This window comes from Hemiscyllium ocellatum, chromosome 2 (assembly GCF_020745735.1).
Source record: "Hemiscyllium ocellatum isolate sHemOce1 chromosome 2, sHemOce1.pat.X.cur, whole genome shotgun sequence".
Lineage (NCBI taxonomy): Eukaryota > Metazoa > Chordata > Chondrichthyes > Orectolobiformes > Hemiscylliidae > Hemiscyllium > Hemiscyllium ocellatum.
Window position 1 is genome coordinate 81576231 of NC_083402.1, and position 15297 is coordinate 81591527.

Here is a 15297-nt window from a genome sequence, read left to right on the forward strand (position 1 = left end):
TTCAGGAAACGGCTAGAATTAATTCGAAGAGAATGTCCTTTTGCCATTTGTCTCTACCAGTCGAGGACAGTTTCTCAAAGCTGCAAAAGTCAGCCGTGCACCATCATAAAGTGCAAATACAGCTTGGCCCAGCCAATGCTAAAATCCTATTGCAATCACGATCAAAGGTGAAAAGATTTTTCCTCAGTGCAGCTCTGAATTAGCTGTTCTGTTTGCCAAACACTGTCAGGTAAAATGCGAAATCAGGCGTCATAGTATATTTGTGAGCTTCTCAAGGTGGGTTGTGCTAACTCATCGTCATCAAGGGAAACTGACTTCCTCTTTATGGTTGATACCGGGATTGTGCTATGGCAACTTCTCTTATTTCCACTGCAATTACATTACTGATGCTGCTGTGAGGAGTCTGAGGGCGGTAGGGGGCGCCCACACCTGCCAATGGAAATCAACGGGAACCGCAGCGACAGTGATGAAGTGAGAAGAGGATATGTTTTCGCTGACTGGTCGCCGTCACTCAGCCAGAATTCAACAGACAGTCGACTTGGGTTAGGAAACAACTGCAAAAAAGAGCCCTATCAAAGAGGAACGAAGAACCCCCACGCCCTACAATAAAAGAGCAGTCGCAGATGCAAGGTCATGTCGTAGCCAGTGTTCTCCATTCTCCCAGCTCGTCAGTTTCGCAGCCGCAGCCTGTCCATTTCACTCAGCTCTCGGCAACAGCCTGACACAGAAGCCAACCGGAACAACATGCTGCTGCTGTCTCGACCTGACCGCGAAGATGCAAGGAGCTCCAACATTGCCTGGGCATTGATTTGACTGTGAGTTAGATTTACTCTTTCAGATCGGTTTTTAAACTTTACGTGTTGCTACCGAAACTTGAGATCCGAATCCTCCTTGAAAAATTCAGTTTTCATTGTACGTTTAAGCTTCGCATCCAAGGAGCACAGTAAAAACGCTTACAAAATACACAGGCATGCTTTGTTCTACGTGTTTTGATGCAATTTCCTGACATTGGTTCCATTTTGACATGTTTCTTTAAAAGTGAACTTATTACACAGAGCTGCTGAACAGAGTTGCAGGAAATATAAATTACCTAGATATTTAGCTCATGTCTTGCAAAACTGTTAAAGCAGCTCGTTGTGTTTGACTAAACTGTATTGACTCTGTTGGTGGCCTGAACAGTGGAGCAAGAAAAATTGAGTTTTAAGGAAGAGGATTTTGTCACCAAATAGAATTCAATTTTATTAGAAATGAATCACACAAATACTGTGTCTAGATGGATGAGATGAATGAAAATCTTTGCCTGTCGGTAGCAGTTATGACGTTCAAAGGACAATAGCCGTCTTACAATAGACACCAGTTTCAGATCTAAAGGCAAAGGGCATTCGAGGAAGATCCTTTCAACAGTGTCACGCCAGGATAATAAAGCAAAGTCTATTAAGCCAATCAATTCAAACTCTTCTGCTAACAGCAATGTGAAAATACATGTAGAATCGGCAATTATTAAAAGCGTGGATGTTTGCTTTTAACTGTTCCCATGTACTCCTGACCTCTGCTGTAGATGGGTGTAAGACGTCCCGAAGTTGTGTCACATTTTGTGCTATTGATTTCCAGCTTGTCGGGTACGCTGGCGGGTTGGATTTCTTTCACAGGACAGCGCTTCCATTTCCTGTCATGGTCTCACTGCTCGCTTCATCATCTCGATATTTAGCCGGGCATTGAAGTTGCCAGGATCTAATTTAACTCCAAACGCAGTTTTTTTAAAAAAAAATATATGATAGGTATTATAGTTCACAATTCGCTTCTGCCTTTCAAGCATTTCATAGAAGTGCCGTGGGCGGCACGGTGGCACAGTGGTTAGCACTGCTGCCTCACAGCGCCTGAAGACCCGGGTTCAATTCCCGACTCAGGTGACAGACTGTGTGGAGTTTGCACGTTCTCCCCGTGTCTGCGTGGGTTTCCTCCGGGTGCTCCGGTTTCCTCCCACAGTCCAAAGATGTGCGGGTCAGGTGAATTGGCCATGCTAAATTGCCCGTAGTGTTAGGTAAGGGGTAAATGTAGGGGTATGGGTGGGTTTCGCTTCGGCGGGTCGGTGTGGACTTGTTGGGCCGAAGGGCCTGTTTCCACACTGTAAGTCTAATCTAAAAGGCCCTTCGGCCCATTAGCCTCTCCCGCCGAAAGTACACTACAGCAGAGACTCGTTCACTTTCCCAAAATAGGGAGTGTATCGTGGTCATTAATTCAAACGCATTTAGGAGAAAACCGTAATGGTCCAGGTTACTGTAAAGCTCAGGGTTATAGCAGAATGAAGTCCAAGGTCCATGAGGACAGCGTTTAGAATCTGCCCTGCCATTAAATACGATTGTGAACGATCGGAATAAAAACCGAAAGAACTGTGGATGCTGAAAATCAGAAACAAAAAAAACCCCATAAATTGCTGGAAAAGCTCAGAAGGTCTGGCAGCATGAATGGAGAGAAATCACTGTTAACCTTTTGGGTCGACCTTTCACCTTGCCGGACCTGCTGAGTTTTTCCCAACCATAACCTTTGTCCCTCTTGCCTGTCAGTTCGTGGTGGGTCTAAAGTTAGCTATCGAGCCTTGAAGTCCTTGAATTTACATGCGATAGATATGTAAACATTGTGATAAAATAATTCCAGCAGCTAAGGATAAAAAAGGCAGAGAAGCAAAGCTTATTATCGTGTTTGTACACTGTAGCAGTGTCCGAGGGAGAGTACAGAAGTCTCTCAGTGATATCTCCCTGCAAAATTGGCGTAAAGCTGGCTCGTTATTTCCAATAATCATATTCTAGTATTGATTAATTAATAATTACGTGAAATATGATGATTAATCATGTTCCTTTCCATTGCTGACAGTAAGAGGAAGCAAAGTCTCCTTGAAATAAAAGGAATTTACTGGTGAAAATATCAAGTTATTTACGGAAGCGATCAGGAATAATAAATCTGACACCGGGAAATTACTACGCGTAGTAAAAGCGGTCTTTGAGAAAAGATAATCAAATACTAAAATTAGCTATCAGCATAATAAATATCAGACGTCAGGTTATGCAAATACAGATACTCTTTTGAGAGTTTGTGAAGAATGAGTCATGTTTAGTCGCTGAATTTGCTGTAAATTTCTTCACATACACAAAAGAGATGCCACTGCCTGTCAGGGAAATTATTGAAAATAGTGTCTTGCAAGGATGTGGTACTCAATGTTGCCGTGAGTGACTTATACATATTCAACAATTCTACATTCATTGCCTTCTGAGGCTGAGTTATAAAATTACATGACCCTCTGATAGGGAAAAAAACCTCTCCATCTCTGTCATATAAGGAAGTCACCTAATCTTTAAACACAGGACTTTAGTTCTGGACTTACTCACAAGAGGAAACTTTCCTTTCATGCCCACTTTGTCAAGACTGTTCAGGATCTTAAATGTTTTAAACAAAAACAGAAAATGCTTAGCAGATCTGGTAGCATGCGTGAAGAGAGAAGCAAAGTTAATGTTTCTATCCCAAAATAACTTCAGAACTGAATTTTGAAGAAAACTCTGAAGACGTCCTGAAGAAGAACTTCATAACTGAGCTCTGAAGAGGAGTCATATTGGATGTGAAATATTAGCTCTGTTTCTCTCTTCACAGTTGTTGATGAATGTCTCCAGCACGTTTTATTTTTCTTTCCAACAACTGCACTATTTTGCTGTTACTTGACTTCTAATGTACTTCAATCAAGTCACCAAACTCCAATGGATAAAAAGATCAGTCTGTTCAACTTTTCCTCATGAGACAGCTCACTCATTCCAAGTATCAAGCTAGTAACCTTGTTTAAATTATCTCCAATAAATTTCAATCCTTCCTTACACAAGTATATCAAAACTCCACAGTTCTTGAGGTGTGGTTGCCTCACTGCCATGTATAACAGAAGCAAAACTGTCTAACATCTATATATTTATGTTCAATGACTATCATGGATGGCACAGTGGCACAGTGGTTAGCACTGCTATCTCACAGCATCAGAGACCTGGGTTCAATTCCCGCCTCAGGTGACTGACTGTGTGGAATTTGCACATTCTCCCTGTGTCTGCGTGGGTTTCCTCCCACAGTCCAAAAATGTGCAGGTTAGGTGAATTGGCCATGCTAAATTGCCCATAGTGTTAGGTGAACGGGTAAATAAAGGGGAATGGGTCTGGGTAGGTTGCGCTTTGGCAGGTCATTGTGGACTTGTTGGGCCGAAGGGCCTGTTTCCACACTGTAAGTAATGTAATCTAATCATAGAAAAGGATCACATTTCATTAGCCTTCTTAAATAACTTTATTCACTGTCCAATAACACAAAAGCACCCAGATCTCTGTGCTCAGAATTGTTCAGCCATTCAACCATTTCAGCAAAACTCTTCACACACACTTGTCCTGTCTATGTCTGCCTGTAACCTACTTACGTCCTCTTTACTACATACGTTCTTATCTTTCTTATAGCTACCATGGCTCTCCGCTTGTCTAAATAATTGAAATATATTTTTAAAAAGCTGAGGTCCAGGACAGAATCTGATGGAACTCCACTTTTCAATCAGAAAAAGATCCATTTATGCATATTGCAGCAACATCTGGGCAATATACAGGCTTGGGTTAACAAGTGACAAATAACATTTGCACCACCCAAGTGCCAGGCAATGAATACTTCCAACAAGAGACAATCTAACCATCACTCATTGACATTCAATGACATTACCATTACTGAATTCTGATTATCAACATCCTTGTGTAACCATTGACCAGAAATTGAACTGAACTAGCTAAATATGGTACTATGGCAGATTAGAGTTTGGGAATTCTGTGGTGAGTAATTCACTTCTTGATTCTACACAGCATGTCCATGATCTACTAAGTACATGTCAGGGGTCTGATGGAAGACTGCCCATTTGCCTGGATGAATGCAGCTCCAACAACAACCAAGAAGCTTGACAACATCCAGGCAACACATACTTGTGGCAACACATCCTCAAGTATTCACATCCCTCTACCAGTGACACACAATAGCAGAAGTGTGTACTATCTATAAGATATATTGTAGAAATTCACCAAAGCTTATTAAATCTTAAACAGCACTTTCTAAACCATTGCTATTACTGTTGAGAAGGACAAGGGCAGCTGAGACAAGGTAACACCACCACCTACAAGTTCCCCTCTAAGCCACTCAACATGCTGACTTGAAAATATGTCACTGTTCCTTCAGTGTTGCTGGATCAAAATTTGGAACTCCCTATCAGCATTGTAGGTCTTCCTACTGCAAATAGACTGCAGAAGTTCAAGAAGTCTGCTACTACCACCTTTTTAAGAGCAATTCAAGCTGGATAATAAATTCTAGCACAGCCAGCAAAACCTTTATTCTATGAATGAATGAGAAAAAAAGTATTCTTTTCTGCCAGCCAGACAATATTTTATCCAAACTAATATTGCTCCAGATACCATGAGTTTTTAGTTTTTACAATGATCTTTGATGTGGCAACTTACCAATTGCCTTTTGAAAATTCAATTGTAACATTTTTACAGGCTTCCCTTTGTCCTTAATGAACACCAAGTAAATTAGCTTAATATGATTCAGTTTTAGCAAAATCATGCTGAATGGTCCATATCTATTTACTGATTAATTCTAAGATCTTCTTCACGCCAGCTGTCAAACTAACTGTCCCCCGGATTTTCTTTTTCTGTCTCCCTTCTTGAAAAGTGGGCTTATATTTGCTCCATTCCTGTCTGAAGTAACTTTTCCAGAAGCTAGACAATTTTGTAAAATAGCATCAATGCACTTAATGTCTCATCAGTCACCTTTTTTTAAGATCCTAAGTTTAGTTACCTATTGCACTTGGTATTCTTAAGCAGTTTTGCATCCAAATACTAAGCAAGTCTGAACCTATTTAGCTTTCGAAGTTGCACAAGATAGAGTTATTTCAGACTAGTGTGGCTATTAAATTTTAGATTTAAAATTTATAATGTTGCAATTTCTTCACCTGTTATCCAAATAACAGAGAAGATACTGTTCCTAAAATGTGCAATGAGGGTAGTTGATATAATTTAGAAAACCAAAATTTCAGATGCTGAGTTAAGAGGTAGGGTCACATTTATACACATGTTCAACAAGTGTATCACGTAAACCATGCATCTTCCTCTACAAGTGTGGAGAAGATGAGACCAATCTAAATCATTGTATCTGCTACTCATGGTGATTCTTTTTAGATTGATGAAAACATACTTGAGCATTTTTTTTAACTTATCTTGACTCTCTTTTGTTCTTTAGAATATTTTTTCTCTTTTAGTGCTTTTTTTTCTGTGCTGCCTTTATTAATTATTGCATAGATTCCATTATTTTATTAAAATTGCATGGAATAAGCTCCAGTGCCAATCAATATTTTTGTCAATGCAGCCATTGTCAGATATACATGATATTTTGTAACTTCTAAATAACTTTATGCTGCAATTATTTCAGACCTGAACCATCTTCTCTGAGCTGAATTTCCAGGATAATTTCCTGATCCTGCCTTTCTAAATGTATGTTAGGTATATTATTATATCTTGTATTGCAAATTTTCTCTGACGCACTAACTGCAACTGCTTCTGATTCCCTATAGTAGTGGCATAAGAGATGACATAATACCTTTAAAATCGCATCTTTTACTGTTGTCAGCAATTTCATTTAGCGTTCTTTCCTTTTATTAAAACATGCTGGCTGTATTTCCATTTTCTATGTTATAATCTAGTCTTTAAGGAAACAAATGGAGAGTGATAGTTTAGATGCCTATTGTACCTGGTATTCTTAAGCAATCTTGCATCCAAATAATAACCAGGTCTGAATCTGTTAAGCTTTCAAGGTTGCAAAAGATTGAGTTTTTTCAGACCATTATATCTAATAAATTTTAGATTTAAAATTTATAATGTTGCAGTTTCTTCACTGCAATCGACAATAATCTTGAGTCTCTAGATGTCAATGACTTTATCACAAAACAACACATGCTGAGGGATGTATCATTTATGCACGTCCAGAAGACTGGGGAGTCATCCTCCACTTTTTATCTAAGCAGCACATTCTGTCCTTGTTTTCTCTCAACCATCCTAATTTTAGTTCTTTGACCATTTTACCACAAAGTCACTTTTAAAAAGAAAATTACATGTTAACAATTCTAATATAGTGGCCACCTTGTCTGTAAATTACCTAACAATAAATACATTTCCAATTTTGTTTGTAATATATAAAATGTTAAGGACCAGGCCTGACCCCTCAAAATATTTTTAAGCAGATAGTCCAGACCATAACCTTTGCTATTTGTTTTGGTAAGTGTATAGTGGATATTCCTGGTGTGAATTAGCTGATTTAATTGCCAAATTTTAAACAAACAGAATTTATTTACAAAATTACAGATTGAAACACAAAGAACAGAAAATAGAATACCGGAGAACTTATCCTATCCAAAAACCCGACAGACTATCCTGACTTAATTATTTCGGAAATAATAGCAACTGTCCCAATAAACACATCCCTTAGCACAAAGAGTAAAAATGAAACAAACCAGGGCTTACAGTCTTGAAAGAGAGAGAGAGAGAGAGGGAGACAGAGACAGAGAGAGTACCTGGCTGGACTTGCCCCAGCAGTCTTTTTTCACACACACTGCTACGGAACTGAATCAAAACGAAGGCTAGTGAAGAGGCGTGATGTCTAGAAGAGGCAAAGGAGGCAAAGGCCTGGGGAAAGGTGGATCAAAGTGGTGCCACAAAGTGCTCTGTGATAACATCCAGGTAATCACAAACCCAGCCATCCAGCACCTGGCTCAGCATGGCGGGGTCAAGTGCATCTCAGGCTTAATCGACGAGGAAACCCGTGGGGAGTTGAAAGTTTTCTTGGAGAATGTGATTTAGGATGCAGTCTCCATTGGAGGAAGGCTAATTTTGACAGTATTAGGCATGAACTTTCAAAAGCTGATTGGGGGCAGATAAAGGGACTGCTGGAAAATGGGAAGCCTTCTGAAATTTGATAACGAGAGTCCAGAGACAGTACATTCCTGATAGGCTGAGGAAAGGCTGGTAAGTGTAGGGAATGCTGGATGACTAGAGAAATTGAGGGTTTGGTTAAGAAAAATAAGGAAGCATATGTCAGGTATAGACAGGATAGATCGAGTGAATCCTTAGAAGAGTATAAAGGCAGTAGGTGTATACTTAATAGGGAAATCAGGCAGACAAAAAGGCAATATGGGATAGCTTTGGCAAATAGACTTAAGGAGAATCCAAAGGGTTTTTACAAATACATTAAGGGCAAAAGGGTAACTAGGGGGAGAATAGTGCCCCTCAAAGATCAGAAAGGTGACCTTTATGTGGAGCATCAGGAGATGGGGGAGATACTAAATGAGTACTTTGCATCAGTGTTTACTGTGGAAAAGGATATGGAAGATATACAATATAGGGAAATAGATGGTGACATCTTGAAAAATGTCCATATTACAGAGGAGAAAGTGCTGGATGTCTTGAAACGCATAAAAGTGGATAAATCCCCAGGACCTTATCAGGTGTACCCTAGAACTCTGTGGAAAGCCACGGAAGTGATTGCTGGATATTTGTATCATTGATAGTCACAGGTGAGGTGCCAGGAGACTACAGGTTGGGTAACATGGTGTCACTGTTTAATAAATGTGATAAGGACATGCCAGGGAATTATAGATGAGTGAGCCTGACGTCGGTGGTGGGCAAGTTGTTGGAGGGAATCCTGAGGGACAGGATGTACATGTATTTGGATAGACAAAGACTGATTAAGGATAGTCAACATGGCTTTATGCCATGAAATCATGTCTCACAAACTTGATTGAGTTTTTTGAAGAAGTAGCAAAGAGGATTGATGAGGCCAGAGCAGTAGACGTGATCTATATGGATTTCAGTAAGGCATTCAACAAGGTTCCTCATGGAAGACTGGTGAGCAAGGTTAGATCTCATGGAATACAGGAAGAACTAGCCATTTGGATGCAGAACTGGTTCAAAGGTAGAAGATGGAGGGTGGTGGCAGAGGGTTGTTTTTCAGACTGGAGGTCTGTGACCAGTGGAGTGCCACAAGGATCAGTAGTGGGGTCCCCTACTTTTTGTCATTTATATAGATGATTTGGATGTGAGCATAAGAGGTATAGTTAGTAAGTTTGCAAATGTAGTGGACAGCAAAGAAGGTAACCTCAGATTACAATAGAATCTTGATTAGATGGGCCAATGGGCTGAGGAGTGGTTGATGGTGTTTAACTTAGGTATCTGTGAGGTGCTGAATTTTGGGAAAGCAAATCTTAGCAGGACTTATACACTTAATGGTAAGGTCCTCGGGAGTGTTGCTGAACAAAGAGACTTTGGAGTGCTGGTTCATAACTCCTTGAAAGTAGAGTTGCAGGTAAATAGGATGGTAAAGAAGGCATGTGGTATGCTTTCCTTTATTGGTGAGAGTATTGAATACAAGAGTTGGGAGGTCATGTTGTGGCTGTACAGGACTTTATTAGGCCACTTTTGAAGTATTGCATGCAATTCTAGTCTCCTTCCTATCAGAAAGATGTTGTGAAACTAGAAAGAGTTCAGAAAAGATTTACGAGGATGTTGCCAGGGTTGGAGGATTTGAGCTAGGGTTGGAGGATAGGGAGAGGTTGAATCAGCTGGGGCTGTTTTCCCTGGAATGTCAGAGGCTGACGGGTGACCTTATAGAGGTTTATAATATCATGAGGGGCACGGATAGGATAAATAGACAAAGTATTTTCCCTGGGGTGGAGGAGTCCAGAACTAGAGGGCATAGGTTTAGAGTGAGAGAGGAAAGATATAAAATGGACCTAAGGGGCAACTTTTTCACGCAGACAGTGGTACGAGTATGGAATGAGCAGCCAGAGGAAGTGGCGAAAGCTAATACAATTGTAACATTTAAAAGGCATCTGGATAGGGATATGAATTGGAAGGGTTTGGAGGGATGTGGGCTGGATGCTGCCAGGTGGGACTAGACTGGGTTGGGATATCTGACAGCAGAGACGAGTTGGACTGAAGGGTCTGTTTCTGTGCTGATTATCGCTATGACCCTCTGACTCTAGCTACATAGCTAGCTGGCCACTCCCCTTTGATTTTACCAGTTTTTTAAAGACATGAACGTCCTAGGCTGGAGGCATTACCTGTTAGGGGTAAACATAAAGGGCCCAATAAACCTTGCAAATCCAACCTCGTTGGAGCCTGGTCAATTACCCCTTCTCAGGAAAAAATACTCAAGTGCATCATAACATTGCAAAAAAGACCAACATTATGACAATATTAATTTGCAAAGAAGATTGAACTGAGATAAAGATGAGACTTTCTGGGAGAAAACACATAAAATGAGTACTTGGAAAGATAATCCAGGATTCAATTGCATGTTTCTACTTAGTCTCTTATCAAATGACAGACACAGAATGAGTCTTTTATTACAATGACCAATGTTTACGTTTTACTTGTGATTAGAAAATGACTTCTTCTTTATTTATGTATGGGATGTGGGCATCACGGGCCAGGCCAGCATTTATTGCCCATCCTTAATTGCCCTAGAAGGCAGTTAAGAGTCAGCCACATTCTGTGAGTCTGGAGTTACATGTAGGCCAGACCAGATGTGATGATGCTGCTTCTTTAACAAGGTTATGTTGCCCTTGGCTTTTCTCAAAAGTGTTGTATGAGGCAGAGTTGCCAAGAGGTCTGGCTTGGATGGGTTTTAAGGCTAATTTGATTTTTGGTAACAGATACTGCCTCAGGAAAAAGGCTTTCAAATTAAAAAGAACACCTAAATAATGAAAGGGGAGTGGCGAGTTCTCCCAGATCAGCATTTCTCTGGTTTGGTTTTGTAATGTTTGGTTTTAGGTTTTAACAGTCTGGCTGTTCAGAGAAAAGTTAGTCAGGTTTGAAACTGCTGGTCTAAAAACAGCTACATGGATGAAAGTGCTCCATGCTGAATCTCTGCCATCCCTCTTTCTCTCCTGTAAGATCCTGTGTTTGATTTTACCTTTTGTGCCAAGGGGTGCTTATGGGGATTGTTGAAGGAATTTGGAACAGCATCATTAAATTGGGATAATCTGTTAGGTTTTTGGATAGGTTAAGTTGTTCTATATTCTGTTCTCTTTTGTTTATGCTTCATTTGGTAATCTTGCAAATAAATTCTGTTTTGTTTAAAACTAAGTGGTTGGGCCAGCTGCATCACTCCCTGAATGTCCACTGTACACCTGCTTAAATGACTAGCAAAGTTAGTGTCTGTTATGAGGTGGTCTGGCCTGATCCACAGTTAAGGACGGCAAATTTCTTTCCTAAAAGGACATTAGAGAATCAGTGTGTTTTATTTTCTGAAAATCGACAATGGTTTCGTGGTCATCATTACACTCTTAATTCCACTCTTTTGTTGGATTTAATATTTGAACTGTTTTTTGGACAAGGGCAAAATCAACATCACAATTAGAAAATAACATTTCCAACCCAAGTAGAACATATGTCACATTAAAACCTGACCACATCAGTTCCCCATTTAATCAATGTTGATTTATATTTCATTATATATTAAAACCTGCCAAGGCATGGCATGTTTTACAGTAATTCACGAAGCCAGTTCTAGCATTTGCACATACTCATGAAAACCTGCAGAGGTTGTGGTATAATTTGCTGTACTTCTCCAAAAGCTTTGCAACACTGGTCTCTCATCAAAAAGATTGAAATCCATGTTAGGGTTGTGAGGTTACTATACATAGCAGAATAGGTTAGCATGAATGCATTCAGGTTTAAGTAAATCTTTAATGGCATGATAAAAAAAACCTAATTGCTGTCAAACAACTTCAATGGCTCCAAAAATTTCATTTAATAAATCTGGAATCTTATTCCTTCAGATTTTAATTAATGTGAAAGATGTTAAAATTACAAATTGTTTGTTTTGGCTTTACTTCTAATCACTATTTTCCTGCTTCCGCTTCATTTCATTTTCTGTACATGATTTTACAATTAATTGAACATTATACTTCATACTTCCTTGTTAAGACTCTGTGTGTGTCACTGGCAATTTTTCAGTTTGATTAGTTGCAGGACCACACTATTGAATACTCTGCTCACAGATGCCACAAATCCACTAGATATGATATCACACAGAACCAAATGTTTGCTGGCAGCCAGTCTCCACTGAGAAGCTGCAGGCAGTTGTCAGTAAAGTAAGTGGAGAGCACTATTCTTTTACTGATGGTTACAAAACCCAGGCAAACTTGTTTACCTTAACCTCAGCTCCATTCTTTCAGGACTTTATCCTTCCCTGACTACAGCAACAAATACTTTAATATAACAGCTTTAACATGGTGAAAAAAATGTTTGAACTTATACAGACATATTATTATATATAATATGTTTTTCATTTTATCCATACTATAGCTAATGTTATAACCATAACTATTATTCTCATAATTTACATACTTTTCTTGATTTCATGAATTCCTTCCAGTGGTGATGTGAGATCTACACTCTTGTGTGTGAACAGCAACATGTTTTACTGAATGTAATTACATTATATATGATAATGAAAAAGGACATCTTACTTGGAGCATTACAGAAGGTCCCAGTTCCCTGTGATCTGGTATCACTATGACATGGTTTCCTTTTGCACATGCTCAGTAGCTATATACAGAGTTGAGATACAATTTCCTTTACTCTATACTTTAACTGTTGCCAATGCTTAACCTTATTAAGCTTCTTCAAAGTCCTCAGGCTTGCTCAATTGTGTTGGATTTTCTGGGAGATCCTGGTATAAGATCCTGATTTGACGATCTAGAAACCAATAACCCAGGTCATTGTGTACTCAGAATAATCTGGGTGGTTTTACAGCACCTTTTATGTACCAGAAAATATTCTGTTGGGTAAATAATTTCATTGGGATCATTGGTCAGACAGGAATTAAATGTGACTAAGAGAACCAAGTAAAATATGCTGAACAGAACTGGCTGCTGGGAAGTAAGGCAGAAATGGAAAAAGGTGAAAGTAGCTTATAGCATTGACACATCCTTCCTGCCAGGACTGTACAGTTTAATCATGAATGACAACTGTAACTTGAACTACATTCACCAACATTCCCTTCATGTTGGATTGGTGTGATCTGTGTAGCACCTGTGATAGCTACCAAGCAGTTATCTTCACTATTCATATCCAGACCCACAAAGTTAGCAGTCTGGATTTCCAAGAGAGCAGGGAGACCTTTGATGAAGCTGTTTGTTTTCCAATGGAAGTTGTGTTTTTTATTTATGTCCATTTATCAGCCTTCTGTACTGTGATACTTTAAAGTCTTTATCTGAGTCATCCATAGCAGAACTTGTATCTGTTCCATCCTCCAGTGAGCTGAAGTGTGTGCCATCCTTTCCTTCGATCATATACACCATATACAGTTCCCCTTTTCTTTCCAAAGTGGCAGCTTTCATTCTCATCAACACAATAGTTTTTGCTCGGGTGGTCAATGCTGTGTTAGGCATTGAATGGATGAATGGAGAGCTGTTGTTCAACTTATTCTTGTCACTCATGATTTAATTGTACAGTCAACAAGAAAGATAAGTCAATGCTGTGGTCTCCTCTCCTTTTCCTTCACTTCCTCCTCACTCTTTTGGCAACTGGTTAGCTGATTCATTAGCCCCATTCTTGCATGGCGGTTTCTGCTGCATTTGCTGCAGAGGAAGATGGCGGGCTGAAAACAATTCTCTGTGGGCCCTCCTTTTGACTCGCCTCTTCCTATGTCCTTCCAAATAGTCAGCCTCCAGAGGACACCATTGTCACTTGACTATCTTCCAGATGCTAGTGTCAATGTCAATGCTAGTGTCACCTTTTCAGAACCTTACCATTTCCAGGAGATTGTAACTCAGTGGCCAGTTCATCAGACAGATGCCCTTCCATCATTTGCTTGTCATGTATGTGATGAATATAATTGACAGAGCAAACATCACTGGCTTAGCAATAACTGTGTGCTTATGGAATAAGGAGACTACAGAGTCTCTGAGCTGATAACCTAGTCCTGTCAAAAGTATTGAGGATACACAATAGAAGCAGCATTGTGGAAACTGTTTAGCTTTTTCTATGACAATATATGTTACTCCAGTGCTCACTGGTGTTGAGTGAACTGAGGATGCAGGCTTGGTAAATCCATAAATTTGGTTTCCTCTGTCAGGTTGCTATTGTTCCATACTTCTTTCCTCAGCTTAGACGCAACAATTCCAACTTTTTTGATGTGTGAATATTGATTTCAGCATCAAATGGCAGATTGCTGGTGCTTGTAAAATAATGGATCAAAGAGCTGCTCTGTCATTAGAGGGAGAGAGAGAGAGAAAGAGAAAATGGAACGATGGTGGTTAAACCTGAGGGTCATCATGCCTTGGGTGAGGTTGAGAAAGAGCATTCTTCATTGTAACCTCAGCTGATGCAGGAGTTGAACACACACTATTGGTATCATTCTGGGTCAGTCATCCAGCAAATTGAGCAAATGCCTCCGGATGTTTTTAAAAATCACACTGCCTCCCACTGAAACCCAGGAGGAATCACTCCTGCCTTGATTCGCCAATTCAACAGCCAACCAGCTGTCAACCTAAACTGAGCAACAACTCAGTGCCACTTTATTTACAGTGCCCTTAGATCAGTAATTACATTGCATTATTTTCTAAATCAGTTCCCAACAGCAAACATCTGCCTTTATTCATTTCTCCTTTAAAAAAAGTGATTCTCCAAAGTACAACTCTTCACCTTATCTCAAAATTCCAAACTAAAAAAAATGAGAAACATAAAGCTTAAATAGTAAGGGCCTCTATATTAAGTTGGTTATCCCTGCTCACATGATCAAATACCTTGGGAAGAACATTGAAGATAGTTTATTACGGATATATTCTTTTTTCATGGCATTTCTCTTCAGTGAGAAATCATGTCAGTTGTAAATCTTCCAGTTCTGAAACTACACTGGGTTTTGGGATAGATACATTCAACCAAGATTTGCAGTTTGATAAGGGAAACACTGGCAAACACTTCTCCCTTGATCTGAGTAATAAATTTTGCAATTGTTGCAGTCCCCCTGGTTTTCCTATAGATTCACAACTTTTGCATTTCTGGTTTGACTGAAAAGGTTTCATGTGTTACATTCTAATTCTGTGCAAACCAGGGAGTGATTTACATAACAGACAGTACTATGGTAGCTTTGTTTGTTTATAATGCTGTTTATCTTATCTGTATAAATTACATTCATGACCCAAAGGTATATCTTGTTTAAATCTCTGAGTTGATGATGTTATAA

General features: G+C 39.6%; 1 protein-coding gene across 2 annotated transcripts in view; it reads left to right on the forward strand.

Moving 5' to 3' along the window:
• Positions 1 to 389: 389 nt before the first annotated feature.
• Positions 390 to 15297, forward strand: part of LOC132823822 (beta-1,3-galactosyl-O-glycosyl-glycoprotein beta-1,6-N-acetylglucosaminyltransferase-like) — a 113514-nt gene continuing 98606 nt past the window's right edge. For both annotated transcript variants that reach the window (XM_060837876.1, XM_060837884.1), the window contains exon 1: positions 390 to 815. The gene's annotated coding sequence lies outside the window, so the exon portion shown is untranslated. The remainder of the gene's footprint in view (positions 816 to 15297) is intronic.